This window comes from Mustela nivalis (assembly GCF_964662115.1).
Source record: "Mustela nivalis genome assembly, chromosome: 11".
In the NCBI taxonomy this organism is placed as follows: domain Eukaryota; kingdom Metazoa; phylum Chordata; class Mammalia; order Carnivora; family Mustelidae; genus Mustela; species Mustela nivalis.
The window spans coordinates 16,584,046-16,604,402 of record NC_139030.1 but is presented as its reverse complement, the minus strand read 5'-3'; the positions used below and the strand labels follow the sequence as shown (position 1 = coordinate 16,604,402).

Below are 20,357 nucleotides of genomic sequence, written 5' to 3'. Positions count from 1 at the left end.
CAATGGAATACTATGCAGCCATCAAAAGAAATGAAATCTTGCCATTTGTGACAACATGGATGGAACTAGAGCGTGTCATGCTTAGCGAAATAAGTCAAGCAGAGAAAGACAACTATCATATGATCTCCCTGATATGAGGAAGTGGTGATGCAACATGGGGGCTTAAGTGGGTAGGAGAAGAATCAATGAAACAAGATGGGATTGGGAGGGAGACAAACCATAAGTGACTCTTAATCTCACAAAACAAACTGAGGGCTGCTGGGGGGAGGGGATTTGGGAGAAGGGGGTGGGATTATGGATATTGGGGAGGGTATGTGCTTTGGTGAGTGCTGTGAAGTGTGTAAACCTGGTGATTCACAGACCTGTACCCCTGGGGATAAAAATATATGTTTATAAAAAATAAAAAATTAAAAAAGAAAAAAAAAAGATATGTCTCCAAAGGCAAAAGAAACAAAAGTGAAAATAAACTGTTGGGCCTTCAGCAAAATCAAAAGCTTCTGCACAGCAAAGGAAACAGTCAACAAACAAAGAGGCAACCCATGGAATGGGAGAAGATATTTGCAAATGACAGTACAGACAAAAGGTTGATATCCAGGATCTATAAAGAATTCCTCAAACTCAACACACACAAAACAGACAATCATATCAAAAAATGGGCAGAAGATATGAATAGACACTTCTCCAATGAAGACATACAAATGGCTATCAGACACATGAAAAAATGTTCATCGTCACTAGCCATCAGGGAGATTCAAATTAAAACTACATTGAGATATCACCTTGCACCAGTTAGAATGGCCAAAATTAGCAAGACAGGAAACAACGTGTGTTGGAGAGGATGTGGAGAAAGGGGAACCCTCTTACACTGTTGGTGGGAATGCAAGTTGCTGCAGCCTCTTTGGAGAACAGTGTGGAGATTCCTCAAGAAATTAAAAATAGAACTTCCCTATGACCCTGCAATTGCACTCCTGGGTATTTACCCCAAAGATACAGATGTTGTGAAAAGAAGGGCCATCTTTACCCCAATGTTTATAGCGGCAATGGCCATGATCGCCAAACTATGGAAAGAACCAAGATGCCCTTCAACGGACGAATGGATAAGGAAGATGTGGTCCATATACACAATTGAGTATTATGCCTCCATCAGAAAGGATGAATACCCAACTTTTGTAGCAACATGGATGGGACTGGAAGAGATTATGCTGAGTGAAATAAGTCGAGCAGAGAGAGTCAACTGTCATATGATTTCACTTATTTGTGGAGCATAACAAATAGCATGGAGGACAAGGGGAGTTAGAGAGGAGAAGGGATTTGCAGGAAATTGGAAGGGGACGTGAACCATGAAAGACTATGGACTCTGAAAAACAATCTGAGTGTTTGGAAGGGGCGGGGGCTGGGAGGTTGGGGTACCAGGTGGTGGGTATTATAGAGGGCACGGATTGCATGGAGCACTGGGTGTGGTGCAAAAATAATGAATACTGTTATGCTGAAAATACATAATAAAGAAAGAAAGAAAGAAATCTAGCCTGAAGCCTTAGAGTAAAGTAAAGCAAAAAGGGAAAAAATTGTGGCAGAATAAAACACAGGAGTTGGAATCCGGAAGGTTGGGTTCTCATTAGTTATTTTGGAGTGAGGTGCTGCTTGTTGCTTACTTAGGAATTCCATGAGCTGGTTTTTAGACTGTTGGCAATTTGAAACCAGCACTGATAGTACTATTTACACCAGGAAGTTTGCTAACACTCTCTCAATCTGGTCTGCTCTCTTTCTCTCTTTGTCTTCCTCTCCCAGGGAGATTCCCAGCATGCTTATGATGGAGCGATATTGAAAAAGCCCCATAGTTTAAGCAGGAAAACCAATATTGGCTCAAGATGAAAATAAGGTAGTATTTCAAGATGAAAATAAGGTAGACAGAATTGCTAAACTGTTTTTGATGCTTTTGCAGTCAGAGAAAAGTAGATCACTGTTAGGATCCTAAGAACAGAACATAGGTGAAATTTTATGTCACTAATAATCTTCAGTAACTCAAACGTGTTCTCTTTTTTTTTTTTTTTAAAGATTTTATTTGTTTATTTGACAGACAGAGATCACAAGTAGGCGGAGAGGCAGGCAGAGACAGAGGGGGAAGCAGGCTCCCTACTGAGCAGAGAACCCATGCGGGGCTTGATTCCAGGACCCTGAGACCATGACCTGGGCCGAAGGCAGAGGCTTAACCCACTGAGCCACCCAGGCACCCCAAACATGTTCTTATTACTAAAGTATGAACCATGATAATTGCAAATAGAAATATAAATATCTATGTTTATAAAGAACATGGTTCCTCATATGTAAACATGTACATATGCATGCATGCACGCACACACACAGAGGGTTAAAGAAACTTACAAACTCTCTTGATCTTCCAACTTTCTATTGAGTTAAAAGACCGGAAAAGAGAGACAAATGGAGATTAAAATGTCATGGCTGTTGTAATGAGCTTATTGGAAAATAAGGCTTTAGATCTTTGGCCAGAGGAGTTAGCTCAGTCTGCCCCTGAATTAGACCAAAACAACCAACTCATCTCATTGTAGTCAAAAGATCGAAAACTCTAGTCATTTCCAACATGAGCAAACCCTTCTGCCATGTCCAGAGCACAGTAGCCTATCTTTGTTAGCAGCCTGGTTCTCAAAGACAAAGAGAAAAAATATCAGAACACTCACTCCACATTCCTTCCTTCAATGCCAGCAAATCAGAGGAGAATTATTCCTCCTTCCCTGGAGGAGCAGTGACTCAGGGGGAGGAGAGGGACAGGGTGTGGTTCATACTTTGGTGCAGTGGTTAAGTAAGATAGGTGGCACCTATCTACTATTACTATCAGCCCCCATGGGGGGCTGTCATGGAGAAAAGGGGGAATTTATATTACAGAAGTAAAAAAATCCCAACCATACTATTATATTATTATTTTTTTTTGCTTTTAGGGATGACATTAGTTTTATATTAACATAGGAAGTTACATACATGCTGGTAGTAATGATTCAACTGCATGGAAAGTGAGAGAGACATGAGAAGCCATATTCCCGTAGCGGTGGTAAGAGTACATATTGATCCAACTTTGCAAAAGAATAATAGTAGCATATTTTTCAACCAAAAATATGCTTTCCCCTTGCTTTAGCAAACATACTTAAAGGAGTTAAATATTAAAGGGAAACACAATACTTGCAAGTTTATGTAATTAGGAGAGGGACAGAGCACATGGGCTATAAAAGACAGAAAAATCTTCTATATAAAGTATGACTTTGGCCTTGAATAACAATACCATTCCTCAGCCTGAGTTTCTTTTTTAACCTGAGTCCTGCTTGCAGCCATTTTGCTGTTTTTCTTTCATCTGCAGGTCACTTCTCCTCAAAGAATAATCGGGCTTTCCAGGAACTACTCACATATTCAAAAATTTTGAAAAAATGTTCTGTCTCAGCATTGTCTTCTTGATAGCGTTTAGCAAGAAATAGTTACAAAATCAAATGAAAAAAAAGAAAATGACTGCCATAAGAGAAGATGTTTTAGTGTCAGATATCCTAAAGAACTCTGGATATTAATGTAATGTTTAATTTATGTAGTAGTCCTAACACTTATCCACTATGCTGTGATTGTAGCTGGTAAGTGCCAGTCTTTAGAGCTAATTCATTTAGAATACATTGAGAAAATTTTCTGTGGACAGCAATAGCTGAGGAAAATTGAATTCTTGAACTTTCTGTCAGAGCACCAGCTCCACACCTCTTATATATTAACCAAGAGGAAGCTGATAACTTGTTACATCCTAATTTAGGATATTAGGATAACTTGTTATCATTACTAACGAGCATGTATGTAACTTACTTGTTACATCCTAAATTACACCCTAATTTGTTTCAGGGAAGTTTTTGGTTGCACAGGACATCAGTCCAACTACGGCGGTGTGCAGTGTGGCCAACACATGACAGTAGTGCTCAGGCAGGTCTCAGTCCCCCTCAGAAGTCAGTCCTTCCTCACCTGGACAGCTCCCTCGCAGCCACACCACCTGAATACCCCTTATTGTTTTGCCTGTCTGGTTAATCATCTTCCGGATTCAGCAGCCATTGTTCCCAGAGAGAGCCCATCCTCATGAGAATCAATGACTCTAGAAGGACGGAAGTCAGTGTGCGGCTGCTTCTTCAAAGAACATGATAGATTTTGTGAAGAGAATATCTTCGTTGTGGGAAAGGAGTAATTGTTTCTGAGAGGATATCCTTTTATCTTTAGTGATAGCATCCATATGTCAATAAAGGAAAGGAGACTGGAACCTAGCACGTGGGGAAAGTCACTTGTTTAATGTCACTTGACATCCTAAGTTGAACTAGAAAGGGGAGATTGAGGTCTTTTTTTTTTTTAAGATTTTATATTTTTATTTGACAGAGAGAGACACAGTGAAAGAGGGAACATGAGGGGCAGTGGGAGAAGGAGAAGCAGGCTTCCTGCTGAGCAGGGATCCCTATGTGGGGTTCCATTCCAGGACCCCGGGATCATGACCTGAGCCGACACTTAACGACTGAGCCACCCAGGCACCCTGATATTTTTATCCATAGAACACTTCCAAGAATTTCATATACTTAATCTGATTTAAGGCTAATAAAATATTCAACATTTCTACTTTAAAAAATATGTAAATCTCATAGTCTGAGCATATAGCAAGCACATTTATAAACACTTGTGTTTTTTCCAAGGAAGCAGATTACTTCTTATATCATCCTTCGTCCTCAGGCCAGTATAGAGGATCAAGAATAGGTATCAAGGAAAATTCGCTAGTAAAGAAAACTCTTCATCCTAGAGTCTAAATGATCTCTCCTAGTAGAATTCTTTTCTCCCCAGCTCTCACATCATATCAGGATCACCTTAATATTCTTTGCTGGGATATGAAATCACCTTTTGGAGCAGAGGAACATAAAGTTATTTTTATAACATGTTGCCTCAAATCTTTGTCTCATTTTTTTTCTATTTTCCTTAAAATAAAAAATAAAACATATATTTCACTTGGGCTTTATCAGAATGGCGGGATACATATACCTTGGCTGATAAATGATTATGCCATCCTCTTTCACAGTATGGAATGTTTTTCTATGTATATTCTACCTTGTGGGTTCATTTTCCCTATCTCAATGTGCATTTCTTAAGTTTTCATACCTTATTTTCAGCCGAACCAAACATTGTACTGACGCAAATTTATTATTATAAGCATTGTGGACCAGAGCATTAGGGCCATCTCATGATGGCCAATTACTAACTTTCCTTAAGAGTTCTGTTGAGCATCTGTTGAGCTAGATGTTAAGATGATAGAACTTCTGATCCAGTGGTCTTCCCATTAATGCCCCAATATGTCAGCATTATCTGGATGTGAGCAGATACCTAACTAATGGACTTTGATTAACATTATCCTAAAAGTATCACCTTCTTTAGATGTGAGATCAAAACCTAGCTTAGAGAGTCATTTAAGCTCTCAAAGCCTACATTTTCCTTTCTATAAAATGGAAATAACAACACATATATCAAAAGGTTTTAGTAATAGTTGAATTAGAACATATGGGAAAAGAAGCCAGACATGGGAACCTGGGTGACTCAGTTGGTTAAGCAACTACTTTTAGCTCGAGTCATGATCAAGTCCTGCATCCGGCTCCCTTCTCAGTGGGGATTCTGCTTCTCCCTCTGACCCTCTCCCCTCTCATGTTCTCTCTTTCTCAAATAAATAAATAAAATCTTTCTAAAAAGCCAGACAAAAAGTATACATACTATGTATGTAGACTACATATATACTATAATTTATTTTCATCATCGAGAAGGCAAAACTTTAAGCATAGAGATTATATCTATATGGATACTCCATGAGTTGGTCATGCATGGTTTCAGATTGCCTTTAGATCTGGGTTTTTGTAGTGGTTTTCAAGGGACTTTAGTAAGTTCAGATTCCTACAATCAGATCACGCTTCTGCTTTGCTTCTTTATAGAAATGCAAAGGCCTTAGAAATGTGCTAAGAATGAAAATGCTTGCTTTGGTTCCCAATTATACCTTGCAAGATAAAGGACATTAATTTAAGACTTGTTATGCTTAGCTCCTTTGGAGAAAGGGTGTGGAGAGAACTAATGTTTATTGATCCTGCATTATGTGTGAAACTCATTACATATGTTCATGTAAAAAAAAAAAATCTTGGGTTTGTTGAGTTATAACTTACATAAAGTGAAAGTCTATGATGAGGTTTAACACATGTGTAAAGCTATATAACTGCTACAACAACTGAAATAAACTCTATATATCACCCTAAAATTTTCCTTGTGCCCCTTTCTAACTGACCTCCTATCTGTACTTTCAAGCACTGGCAATCATCTATCTGATTTCTGCCTAAAGTTTTGCCTTTTCAATGATGCCACAGAAAAGAAATTACATAGTACATAGACTTTTTGTCTGGCTTTTTAGAAAGATTTTATTTATTTATTTGAGAAAGAGAGAACTTGAGACGGGAGAGGGTCAGAGGGAGAAGCAGACTCCCTGAGCAGGAAGTCGGATGCAGGACTTGATCATGACTTCGAGCTGAAAGTAGTGGCTTAACCAATTGAGTCACCCAGGTTCCCATGTCTGGCTTCTTTTACCATATGTTCTAATTCAACTATAAATAAATAAATAGACACCTGTCAATGTATGTGCATGCATGCAACACACACACTCACATAAACAAATATCAGCAACCCAATGGCTAAGGTATTTATATTTATTTATATTTATTCATTCAAAATACCTACTGTGGGTCTTAATCTGTGCTGGGACCTAGGGACCAAGGGATGATTATATATAATTTCTGTCCTCAAGAACCTCATAAAGTAAAATGATCAAAAGACATGTATGGTGAAGTTGGCACTTCTATGTGAGCCCAAAGAGTTTCTAGGCAAGCAAATGCTCTTCATGTACTGTATTCCATAACCAACCTATGCATAACAGTAAGGCACCTTGAGGCTGTGTCTTTATTACTATTTTGTTAAAGTGCAAGATACTTGAATTTCTAAGGAGGAAAAAAACAGAAATCTTAAAGGACATTTGGTTGCTAGAGAAAGAAACAGAAAAAGATAGGAGGTCTGGGGTGACTCTGTTAGAGTCAATTAATCTTATTTTAATAAAAACAAATATATACCCTAACGCTAGATTAAAATTTTTACTGGAAAATTGAAGAATTTTTTTTTACAAAATATTGAAGTTCATAAGTTAATTGTAAAGCAGAAACGGCTATATTTTTCACGATTGCAGATGATGGTATATCTTCTATATAGGCATTGGGATGTTTATTGATGGGCTGGTAATGAATGAGCAGTAGTGACTAAGTAACATCAGTGGGCCAGAACTTTGCAAGGAATTGTTTAAAATATAGTGAGAGTCTGGGGCACCTGGATGGCTCAGTTGATTAAGCGATTGCCTTTGGCTCAGATCAAGATCCCAGAGTCCCGGGATCGAGTCCCACATCAGGTACCCAGCTCCATGGGGAGTCTGCTTCTCCCTTTGACCTTCTCTGCTCTCAGGCTCTCTCTCTCTCAAATAAATAAATGAATAAAATATTTTTAAAAATATAGTGGGAGTCCTATAAGAGTTAACTTCTTTTCCTGAAGCATGAAATTCAATTGCTTCTTTGATCTAATGCTAACCTATATCTCAACTTCATCTCCTATTAATTATGGGCCAGAACCGGTCTTGAATTCTTTGTACCATTTAATCGTTTCAGCAATCATTTGTAGTAGTTATTACTATTTTTCCTTTTTAGGGATGAGAAATCTGAATTCCAGAAATATCAAGTGATTTACTAAGATGACACAACTAGTAAGTAGGAGACATGGAATTCGAACTCAAGCAGTCTGTGTCCTGATCCTCACCCTTGCCTCTAGGAGAGACAATGATATGATAAGAGCTTAAGTAGAGATACAACTAGAGGGCAGAAACTATGTATGCATCTTCTTGCTTAATCCTCATAGTAACTTTTTAATTTACTTACTATTACTATCCTGATTTTATATATGTAATGAAATGTCCAAGGAAAGATAAATAGTAATTGTCACATCCCAGGAAAATCTACCACTAGAGTTCAAAAGAGTTATATTTCTCAAGCTGAGACATGCTGATGCAGGTATCTAAAAGTCTTTTCCAGCCCCAAAATTCACTGATTTTAAGTGGGAGTTTCTGATTTCTATAGCTGGTAGGGGGTAGACTCATATTGGTGACAAGTTTAGAGATGTCCTAAAGCCAGGCACAGAAATTCAAAGATCAACATTTCTATCCCACTTCTGGGCATTATGGAAATTCTCCCTTATTCTTATCAGCTTTCCTATAATCTTGCTTGAGCCGAGCTTAAACTGAGTGGATTTTAGCCTGCAGGAATATCCTAGCAGGCTGGAGGAACCTCGTAAATTTTTATTCTCTAAGCAATGTTAGCATGAAGTCTTAGAACTCATTCCTTCCGTGTATATGGCATCAGTCAATAATTAGAAAGGGAAAGCCAGAAAACAGAGAATATTCACATTCCCAACAATTAAAATCACAATAGTCTTTGTTTAACCATTTGAATGACAACAGAAACACCTATCATTCGATCAATAGAGTTCATAAATATTGGGTACCTCCAATAGATCATATACTGTTCTAGGCTTTGGCGATAAAAATAAGAGGCTGTTCTATATCTCAAGGAACTACCATTTCAGGTGAAAGAGAGAGACACCTAAGTAAATAGATGTAAATTTACATTCATGGTAATACATATACAGAGGCACATGGGAACTACCTTGAAGGAGAGAAAGTACACTGTGATAGGCTGCAGGAGAGAATGGGAGTGAGGGAAGGATCAGGAGTTTTTTCCCAGAAGAGCTGGCAAATGAGATGGGTTTTGCAGGCATGAGGGGAAAACAGGCTGATTTTAGATATAGCTATAGATATAAAGAGACAAAGTCCCAGAGAAAAAATTAAGTGCACACACATCTTAGTTATCATGGAGTTCATCTGAGTGAACAACTAGACAACATTTAGGGCACAAAATGTCCTCCATGATCTGACCCCTGGTTACTCCTTTTCTGGAAGCTCTTCCTGTTGCACCAGGGGTAAACAACCATGCCCTGGTAGGTCCTACATCCATGCCTCTGGATGCATCATTCCCTCTGCTTGAATGACCTTTGCTGCTCACAGAAGGGAAGGACCCACACTCATCCTTAAGGTTGCAGAGTATCAAGTACCTGGTTAAAGAAAACTTCCCTGATTTTCATTCCCCCAAATAATTGATCATTCTTTCCCTTGACATCTCTGTTTCTAGTACATACATCAGCTTCTCCCTAACATTATATAATTTTTAAAAATTGAATGCCTGTCTTCCTTACCATGCCATAAGCAACTTGGACGTTGGCACAGAATCTGAATTAACGCCAGCAATGTGATGGAGTTGGCACATATGAGCTCAGGAGAACTGAGTGTTCATAAGAATTCTGTGGGCCATTTGCTTGAAATAATCTATGGTGGGAGTAGTTACACTATGGAAATTGGCAAATACTATAAGTTAGAACACTTTTTCATTCGTTTGTTTCCAGAGCTTCGATTTACCAGATCCCAATAACCATATTTCCTAGGTCTTGCTAATTATGACAAACAGAAAGATGTTCAAAAATGTTTGTTGGATAAATAAAGCAAGTAATATTAGAGCACGTTTTAAAGTAACACATCCAAGTTTTAATGATTTAAGTTAAATAAAGTTAGTGCAAAATATAAGAATAAATAGAAAATTAAGTGAGTAGAGAAACCTCTCTGTGCTCTGTGAGTTCTGAAAAAGGACCCTAAATTTTCAGAGAGGATATAGAGTGGTAATTATAGAGTGGTAGATAAAAATACTATTTAAGAGTCAGTTTTCGTGTAATTAAAAAATATGTAATTCCTACCACACAGAATTTTGCAAAGATAAAATATTATATGTGAAAATGTTTTATAAAATATATAGCATATGCACTGCAGTTGTTACTGTAGGATGAAAAATAATTGATACAGGCTTTATATGTATGTATGTTTATTTGTACTTGAAGACGTTCTTTACTCCAGGAACAAAGGGTATATGCTATCTGAGAATGGGTAAATTTCATTGTTTCTGATGAGCGTATTCTCATCTATTTCTCAAAATTCTTCTTAATATGCAGCACAGAAGAACAAGAAGTCCAATCCACATCCAAAGACACATCTAAAGATCGTCTAAATCATGTATGGTGACACTCAAGGTACAATTCAGTCAGAGGAAAATTGTTCTCCAGCTGTGAACCTGAGAAACCAAACAAGTTATGTGTTTCCAAAGTACAATGTAGGAGGGGTGGGGAGCAGACACAGGATAGACACTTTCATCCCAAAAGGGGGAAAAAATAGAAAAATAGAAAGGAGTAATGGGTCCTAAGTAAGTCCGAAACTTAAGTAGGTGAACAAAATTTAACTTTAAACTTCTAAAACAATCCTCTTTGGCTTGATGCTCTGAATTCTAGGCCCTTCGGGGTGATAGCCTCCTGCCCACAGGGCTTGGTGGGAAGACTTCACAGCCACATTCTGCCTGGGCCTTGAGGTTCTGTGAGACTGCCATCCTGCACCTGTGACTTTCTGGCCTGAGGTTCCAGCACTGCAGTGGTTCTTTAAAACCTAAGTGGAGGCTGTCATACTCCCAGGGCTTTGTGCTCCAGGTAGCGTCCGTGGCAGCCCTGGTGATCTCTAAATTACCTATAGAGTCATTCTTCTATTGTCTTGAAGAATAATTCCTGTCCTCTACTGAGAAGGTTTGTCAACAATAATCTCCTTATCTAATGGCCTCCTGGCCACACCCTGAGTGTTCTCACTTTTTGCAATATGGATATGCTAAGAATTTTCCAAATCTTTAAGTTTGCTTCCTTTTTGCTTAACAATTCCAACTCTTTGCTCTCTTCTAGTATTTTAGTATAAGGAATCAGGAGCCAAGACTCTATTTCAATTTTTGCTTAGCAGTTTCTATAGCTAAATATCTAATTTCAGCCCTTGAAGGTTCTCAAGGGCTATAAAACACTAGGACACAAATACATTTCAGCCAAGGTCTTTGCCGCTTTGTAACAAGGATTGCTTTGCCTCCAGTTCTCAATAACATACTCTTTCTTTCTGTCTGAAACCTTGTCAGAATGGCCTTTACCATCCATATTTCTACCTTTATTTTGTTCATTATTGTGGAAGTATTCTCTGAGAAGTTGGAAGCTTTCTTTACAGTTCTCTTTTCCTTCAGAACTCTCTTCAGAATCACCTTTAAAGGTCCAATCAGAAGGATGTAGGCTTTTTCTAGAATACACCTCAAATGCCTCCAGCCTCTATCCATTATCCTGTTCCAAAGAAGCTGCCCCACTTTGAGACATTTGTTACAACAACATTCCACTTCTTGGTAACAATTTCTGTCTTAGTCTGTTCAGGCTGTATAACAAAAATACCATAGACCAGGTGGCTTAAACAACAAATATTTATTGCTCCCAGTTCTGGAAAGTCCCAGCTCAAAGTGCTGGCAGATTTGGTGTCTGGTGAGGGCCCACGTTCTGGATTGTAGACGACTGTCTATTTTCTGACTGTGTCCTCATATAGAGTGGGGGGAAGGGGACACTCTAGGTATGATTTCATTAGGGCACTAATCCTACTGAGGAGGGCTCCACCCTCACGATGTAACCACTCCCAAAGATCCCACCTCCAAATAGCATCATGTTGGGTAGTAGGTTTTAACATATGAATTTTGCAGAGGAAGGTATTCAATCTATAGCAGCTTTTAGATCCCCCTTCTCTTTTTCTTTTTCTTTTTTTGAGGATTGCTTTTGGATATATTTTTCCTACTAAGTTACATTTCTTCTAGAAAAAGTTTTGGAAATTGACAGCTATTCCATTTTTCAATCTCTGATATTAAGCCACTTGTTACATTCATCAGTAGCATCTAAAGAGGGGCACCTGGGTGGCTCAATCAGTTAAGCATCTGCCTGCAGTCCCATGCTCATCAGCAGAGAGCCTGCTTCTCTCTCTCCCTCTGTCCCCCTGCTGCCCCTCCTTGTGCTCTCCCCACCCCCATCAAATAAATAAATAAAATCTTTAAAAAATTAAAAAAAAATACAAACAGTAAAGAGAAGAGTTTGACCAGATGCAACTGGCTGGGAAGAAGCAACCACTTCAGAAGTGCTAAACTGCACTGAAATTCATTATGACAGAGCTTGAGAAATAAATGTAAAGTAGTATTTAAATCCTCATCTCAAAACTGCAGTCGGTAATAAATATAATGCCAATAGCAACAAATATTTAAATGACAACTTCACATCTCTTCAAATGCAATGTAATGTCCTGGCTATATTATAATGACTTCATTGAACGTAAATGCCTTGATCTGCATTACCAAGATATTTTATACTGATTTTTGTCATGTGACATACCCAAACAGCTCCATGCCCTTTAGATAGACTCATGTTCACCCATGATTTGGTGATAGGATCTGCCTAAAAAACTGTAAGGTGGTTGGAAAGTACTTTAGGGTCAAAATCTGGATATAAATTTGAAAATTTTTTGTCTTTTATTAGTTACTTAACCCTTCCTGGTTTCAGATTTAGTACCTTTAAAATGAGAATAGTATTATTCATCCTGAATGTGTCTGAGGGTGAGATAATCAAATAAGCTATATTATTAATAAGAAATAAATTCAGTACGATATTATCGACATCCACATCATCATCCCTACCAATTTTCTCCTTCTTCTTCTTCCTCTTCGTCTTCCTCCCCCTCCTCCTCCTCTTCCTTTTCTTCTTCTTCTTCATCATCATCATCATCACATTTAAGTAATATTGAGGGACTATGTTTATAACACTAGACTAAGTCTTACCCTGGGTTCAGAAGATCACAGTTGATTTTCAGAATGGAAGATGTTAAAGTGTATTACATAAGCAAACATATTTAACTTATTAAAATGCTGGTGACAAAAACTAAAATGCAAGTGACATTAGTCATGGTTGGGATGTTTACTTCTGTAAAATGTGATTTGATTATATAATAATATTCAAAAATATCTAATGAGTCATATAACAATAGTTGCAGCAGATAAATCTGTAAAAGCCCCAGGTTTTCATGGCTTAATACAGTAAGGGTTTGTTTTCTATTCATATTATAGTTGCTATAAGTTGGATGGGGACGAAGGTTGGTTCTGCGCCACACAATTATTGAGTGTTCCGGGAATTCCATCTAATGACTTCATTAAGCTCTAGAGTCTTAGAGTGTCCCGTTGGAACTGTATTAATCAAGCTGGGAGATGGAAAGAAAAGAGAAATCATGGAAGATGGCACAGGAGAGTGCAGGAGTCAGGCCTGGAAACTGTATGGGCCAATTTCATGCCATTCCCATTGGTCTGAACTTGGCCCATGGTAGCTCCTAATACCCAAAGATGCTGGAATACGGAGTCCACCTATATGTTCGGGTGGAAGATAAGGAATTTGGGTGCCAGCAAGGCAGTCTCTGCCACAGGGTTCTAACGTATAAAGCAAATCATGAATTTAACTGAATGAAAGACAATGCACAATTTAATAGTGTCAAAATCATCTGCGATACTAGAAAAATACTGTATGATCTATTCTCCCCTTTCTTATACATGTAAAAATTAACAACACTTTGATGATGGTCTTCTAATTAGTATATACCTCTGGGGAATGAAATTCTAGATAAAACCCTTAGTTTTCTCTCCTCCATGTGCATGTGAAGACCATGTTTCATAAAGATTAAGCTAAGTACTCTCAAGAAAAACATTAAGGCAACCAGACCCTTCTGAGGCTTGCTCTCTTTCTAGATATAGATAGATATGGATATAGATGTTCTGGTAGGACTTTTAGTGTTAAAAAAATGACAAGCTTCCTCTGAGGTAGTTATCTCAGGTCCAAAGCAGCTCCTCTTCAAAGTTATATCAAGAACATGAGAGGTCTTCCAGTTTCTTTAGAGGTCCCTTTTGCCTTTTTATCTTACAAAACTTGAACTCATGACTGAATCCTTTCAAACATACTGTTAATTTTTGACAGGATCCCATCAAATGTCAATTTACACTTTATATCCAATCATAAGCCCAACCTGACCTTACATCCCATTTGATTCTGTGGCCTGTTTATAATGTGTTCTGACCTGTGAAAATCTCCCCCTTACCATATCCTGGCGTTAGGAATGCCCAGAACTGCACTAGAATCCTCTAACAGCACTCAGGAATTCTGTCAGTATTATTACTTCATCACATGGAACCTAACTTTTCATTCTTTAGTGAGCATGGTTGTCAAGAATTCCAAAACTGGGACGCCTGGGTGACTTAGTCGGTTGAGCTGCTGCCTTTGGCTTGGATCGTGATGCCAGGGTCTTGGGATCGAGTCCCGCGTCAGGCTCCTTGCTTGGCCAGCAACCTGCTTCTCTCTCCAACTCTGCCGACTTGTGCACTCTCTCTCTCTCTCCGACAAATAAATAAATAAAATCTTAAAAAAAAAAAAAAATTCCCAAACGGTTTTCTCTGAGGGTAATATGAGAAAGAGGAAGGAAGTTAGGAAGTGAAGAAAGATGGAAGGAAGAAAGGAAGAAGGAAAGATCTGCCCTGCTTAGTTCACAGGATCAAATGCAGATGATACTGGTGTGATCATATAGGTTTTTGTAACCTAATTCCATCAACTATTTTTATACTTTTGCTTTGAGGAAACAAAGCAGGTGGCAAATTGTCATACTGCATTTTTTCCCCATGGAGCCTTCTGTATGTGTGAACCTATATTCCTTGGAAAATGTAAAAGATTTATAGTTAGTCAATGGAAGCACCAATCTAATACCAATCTAATTCCAGAAGTTTGAGCTCATTATTATTTAATGCCTTAGGCTACAGGAGACAATTTGGATTTAAGATATATACTAAAAGACAGTATGTTTATACATTAAAACAGCCAGTTGTGATCCTTAAATTCCATTAAATTTTCAGTGTTTACTGTTGCCTTAACACATCATTAAATTATGAATACACTTATTTAGATGCCACAGACCTCAAGAAAAATGCTTTGGTGTTTGAAGGGTGTTATTATTTTCATTATTAGAAATTTTGTTAAACTGTATTCAAGTAAGATGTCTGAAATGCTTACAGAATTGATTGGTTAATTTATCAACATGAGCATATTTTAAATTAATAAACTTCCTAGTTAAATTACTTGAATACATTCTTATTTTGACTTGTTACAAATGAAAGTTTTGCACATGTTGAGGATAGATATGAGACAAGACATTCTTTAAGTCAAGAACATTACAGTACTATTGGGGAGATTATTCTGTTGAGTACCATTTGTCAGTTACTAAGAATATATGGCAAATGAAACACTTAATTTACATGTGCTTGTCTTGTCTCTCCTACTAGGATATAAGTTTCAGAAGGCAAGGAATGTGTTTCACAACTTTCTTTCCCTTTTTAACCACTCTTAAGATTCTCAAAAAAAACAATGCTATATATTTGTAGCCAACAAAATAATAGTTGAAGAAGGTAAAAAAAATAAGTGAATAAATACAAAATAACTTTCTATAGAGAGGGATATCAATACCAAGAAAGCTCCATTCACCCAGGGTAATGTCTCTACACACAGAGTTCAGGGGCAAAAGGTTCTGTTTTTCTCTAAATCTTCTTGATACATGGCTGTTATTAGTTTGCTATATAAATGATTGGAAAATCTCACAGAGGCAAGTTGCTTTTAGCTGTGAATCTTCAGACACTTTAATGTTTCCAAATGAATTCAAAGTGCTGTTAGAAATGTCATTAAGTGGTTATCCATGGGCTGTGGGATTCATGGCTTAATATTTATTTATGCACTTATTCTTTTATTTTTGGGCAAAGGGAAACAGATATACCCATTCTTTGTGACACATGGTGCCGGCACATGAAAAGATTCATTGATAATAATTTCAGGGCACATGATAGAGAAACTCATTGTTTTTCCATCAAGAAATACTCTGGAACCAGCAGAACTTGACACACTGTGAAAAGCATCCTCGATAAGGAAACACCACCGCTGTGATCTTCTACATATAGAAAAAGGGAAACAGGGAACATCTAGGTGAATATAATAATGGAAGCCTCCTGACAGAGAAAATGACCTTTAAAAAAAGGGCCAAATCTTGTGCGCTCAGTCTGTGATATCTGCTTGTTCTTCCATCGATTTATCTCAGACCTGTACAGCCAGCTTCTTGCTTAACTGCTGAAAGGGAGAAAGGGATGAGTGTCCAAGGCCACCCACGTTTGTGTCCAGGCATGCAAGCATCTTCCAGATTCTCCATAATCCTCATGTATCATTTTCTTTTTTATATATGAGCAATTATCTGATTTATAAAAAGATACAACAATATTTAAAATGAAACAAAATACAAATTTCCAAACAACATCAAAAAGTGACTGTATTTAACCATACTCAGCTCACAACAGAGCAAATGGATAAGAAGAATATTCGTGCTATTAGCGTTTTGCTAATATGAACTGGCAACAGAAAAAGCCAGAAAAGGAAGACAGAGAAACACCATCTTTTAAGAATTAGAACCGAAGGGCCCCATAATCATCAATGTTGTACCTATGGTTAGAAATGTACATGATGGGCACTCCAGCAATCTTCTGGATCCTTCCTTTAAGGTCCCAATGGACTGTGGCCACAATGTAACACTTGTGCTGAGTTACTCTCTGCACTAAGCAGTCATCTGCATAGGTTCCCTTGTGTGTGCATGGTAATCTTTCAAATCTTAGATCCTTGTTAATCTTTAGAGCCACTCAATACTTTTGTCCCAGTTTCTCAATTTCTGCCATTACGCAGTCAGTTATACAAAGGATACACTTGGTGTAAAGACAGTCTATCATTGACTGTACTAACTCAAGTTTGGCTTTAATGGAAAAGTTGATAAAGTTGGTGTCAACCAGGATGTGGTAAGGTGGACCCAGCTGTGTGTAATATTGGAAGAATAAGCAAGAAGGATGTTGGGGGACTTCTCTTTCTTTGAGTGCATTAGAATCTTTCTTTTCTTTTCTTCTTTTTTTTTAATGTTTAAATCTGTCCTTCTCTTTAAGCCTCTGATCTTGGAGACTAAGCATTCGCTTCATGGTTGCATACTTTCTTGTTTTCTTTTGCTTCCCCATGTTCATGCTATATACTTGTTTCTTTCATGTATCATTTTCTTAACAAGAAAATATAATTTTTTATTTTGTTTTTACAAGGCACATGAAATCTTGTAGGATACTTGTTCAAATCCCTTTCACAAATGCATCATTCCATTTTATCCTTAGGACAACCTTTTAAAAGTAGCCCTAAACAAGTCTTACCCTGATTCATAGCTGAGGTAGTGAAGGAATTAAAGTGTCTCAAAGTCACTATATTCTTCAAAGTTAGCTCTGGAAGCTGAGCCTAAGCCTACCAATTAAAATTGTGTGTGTGTGTGTGTTGGACACTTTCCTTGGAAATCTTCATACTGATTATGAGAATAACTAATATTCTATTTTCCTTTAGGTTTTGTAGATGAGAAATGAAGGTTAAGATGTGTGTGTGTGTGTGTGTGTGTGTGTGTGTGTGTGTGTGTGTGACATAAACATACCACAATTCTTTATATTTACATTTAGCCCTGGCAAAAAGTCAGAGGAAGGAAACTCCTTAGAATTAAAATATTTAGTTTATAGAATATAAAGTCAGCCATCTAAGTACAGAAGAAAAATAAGAGTTATACTGACTGCTTCTGAGAGGACATGAGAATCAAACAGTCAATGAAGTGTAGCTGTTATCAAGACCAGTTTAACTTCTCTTTTTATTTTATTGTCACATTTACAGATTTAGAGCATTCAGAACCATGCGTAAACACATTATGCAAAAGTAAGTAATTAAGTGGCTAGTGACTATAGTAGCATTTTATGTTAACTGCATCCTTAAAGTAAATGTTACCATATCCCAGCTTTTCTTGAGAATAACTTCAGTGATTTCAATTAGCTCATTTCAGTAATTTCTCACGATGCACCCACGTGGTGGAATGGAAAGAAAAGAGTGAGAACCACTGGACATGAGCTTGAAAACACCTCTGAGCTTTCCAGTTGTAATTATCAGGAGAGACCATATTTTGCTCCTGTCATTTCTGTCACATAGGGTCTATATAAAAATCAAATGAGACAGCATTGGTGAAATACACTAATCCAAAAGCATAAAGCATTTCCTTTACAAGGAAAATTAAAATACAGATTGGAAACAAAAAAGATCTATGAGTGAAATCATTAAAATTAAAAGCTAGTTTAGTAAGGATTTAAAGAAATTTAATGATGTAATATAAAAACTAAATTAAAGTATCTAAAAGTAAACAAGATTTGGAAAGACCCTTAACTCAGTTATTGGAGGTGTAAAACTGCATCTAAGCAAAAATGGTAAGAACAAAGTTAATTGAAAAGTGGAAGGTGCTTAAACAGAAAATGATAAACATCAGTGATAGAACTAAACTAAACACCAATGATAGAACAGGCCAAAACAACAGGAAAAAAAGCAGTTCAGAAGGAAAGTCTATACCAAAAAAAAAAAAAAAAAAAGTCACAGTTAAAGTACAAACACAGTTATTTTTGTCCTTTCGTTTATTCAACGGTACTGACCGAAAGTAGGTGTGACAAGAGTGAGTGAAGGCAATGTGCTGCTCTTGTGGAGCTTACTTCAGAGAGACAGGAGGTAGATCTGAAATAGCTAAAGACATACACAAAAAATGTATGCCTCTGGCACTGCTTTTGAGACACATACAATACCCCCACTTCCCTCTTCTCCAGACACTGCTGTAGCGACCAGCTGGATGAGGGTTGGTACCAGTTGTTCTCAGGTGCAAACTGGCAGCACCTTGCATTTGCACAGGCACGAGCCCAGTGAGGGACAGTGTGTGCCTACAGGGCCATCCTTGACCAAAAGTCTGGTCTGGTGCTGATGTGGCATTTCCAAGAGATGTCACGCTAAACTTCTCAGCAGGCCCCCTGGGATTAAGAACCTGCTGTAGTAATGGCCAACCTGACGATGTAGCATTGTCTTGACTTGCTTTCCTGTGCTTTTTGAATCTCTTCTATCATTCACTTTACAGATAAGAATCATCAAGGTTCAGGGTGCCTATGTGGCTCAGTGGGTTAAGCGGCTGCCTTTGACTCAGGTCATGATCCCAGGCTCCTGGGATCGAGCCCCAGATCTGGCTTTCTGCTCAGTGGAGAGCTTGCTTCTCCCTCTCCCTGCCGCTCTGCCTGCTTGTGCTCTCTCTGTCAATAAATAAAATAAAATATAAATAAATAAAATTTTTAAAAAAAGAATCATCAAGGTTCAAAGAGGTTATGTCATTTACTTAAGGTCACCCTGTTCATAAGGAAAAACAATACTTGTCTTAAATGCCTTGCTTCAGAACTTAAGCCCTTCAATTTTTTTTCTTCTTCTGTCTGTCCCTAAATAGGCTTTCCTTTCTCCATCCCCTCCGATAACTTCAAGACATTTGTGCCCCTTCTGATGTGAAGATGTCAGTAGTAATTACTTCTTTTATAATTTTCAAGTATATTTATATGGAAAAATATTACTCCAGAGGGCAGAAGTGTAATCCAAAGGAGCTAATCTCTAATGGTAGAACTCCAGGCATCTTTATTCCTGAAATTGGACAAGTCTTTCCTTCCCTCAAATTCATAATCACAGTATGTAGATGGCCACTTAGGTAGTTCCACACAGGCCCCTATAAAGCCTCCCCGGTAATAAAAATTAAAAATAATAGTCACTCCCATCTTGGGTTGGTTTCAAGTACATCGATAGAACAACTTATAGAACTGTCATACTTTAGGGAAAATTGCAGAAATCAGTGTTTCCAGTCATTTGCTAACTGAGCCAGAAATTATAATGGCATGCCAAATTAGACTGAGCTGTAAAAAGAAGATGTTCACATTATTCTTCTCTGCCCTCACAATATGCATAAGAAGCTGAAAAGCCAGTCATTTTTTTTTTTTTTTTTTTTTGGCCTTACTAAACTTTTTTTTCAAGTCTTTTCCACTCTAGGAGATACATTTTTGCTTCATTTATTTTCCCTTGTACCCAATCACCTTGCAGCTGCAATAGCTTGTGGCCCTCTAGAGAAAGTGGGATTGGACTCCTTTCTGCTCACGGAATGATGGAAGGAAATATATAGCTGAACTCTTTACCCCCACCTTATCCCTTCCCCTGTTGCATTTTTGAGTCCTCTGTGTTTTATAAAGTTCTTCAAAATAGAGAACATGCCGCTCATTTGGCAGAGGTGATAGGAAGAGGCCATGTTTTGTAGGTTTGTTTGTTTCCCCTGA

At 37.8% G+C, this 20,357-nt stretch overlaps 1 protein-coding gene and 1 pseudogene across 2 annotated transcripts in view; one reads left to right on the top strand and one right to left on the bottom strand.

Moving 5' to 3' along the window:
• The window catches only part of DPP10 (dipeptidyl peptidase like 10), a 1,373,984-nt gene that overhangs the window by 358,755 nt on the left and 994,872 nt on the right, over positions 1-20,357 (top strand). The window lies entirely within an intron of this gene.
• Positions 16,587-17,180, bottom strand: LOC309843478 (rRNA-processing protein FCF1 homolog pseudogene; annotated as a pseudogene). Its single transcript has one exon. The product of its transcript is annotated as an rRNA-processing protein FCF1 homolog pseudogene (transcript).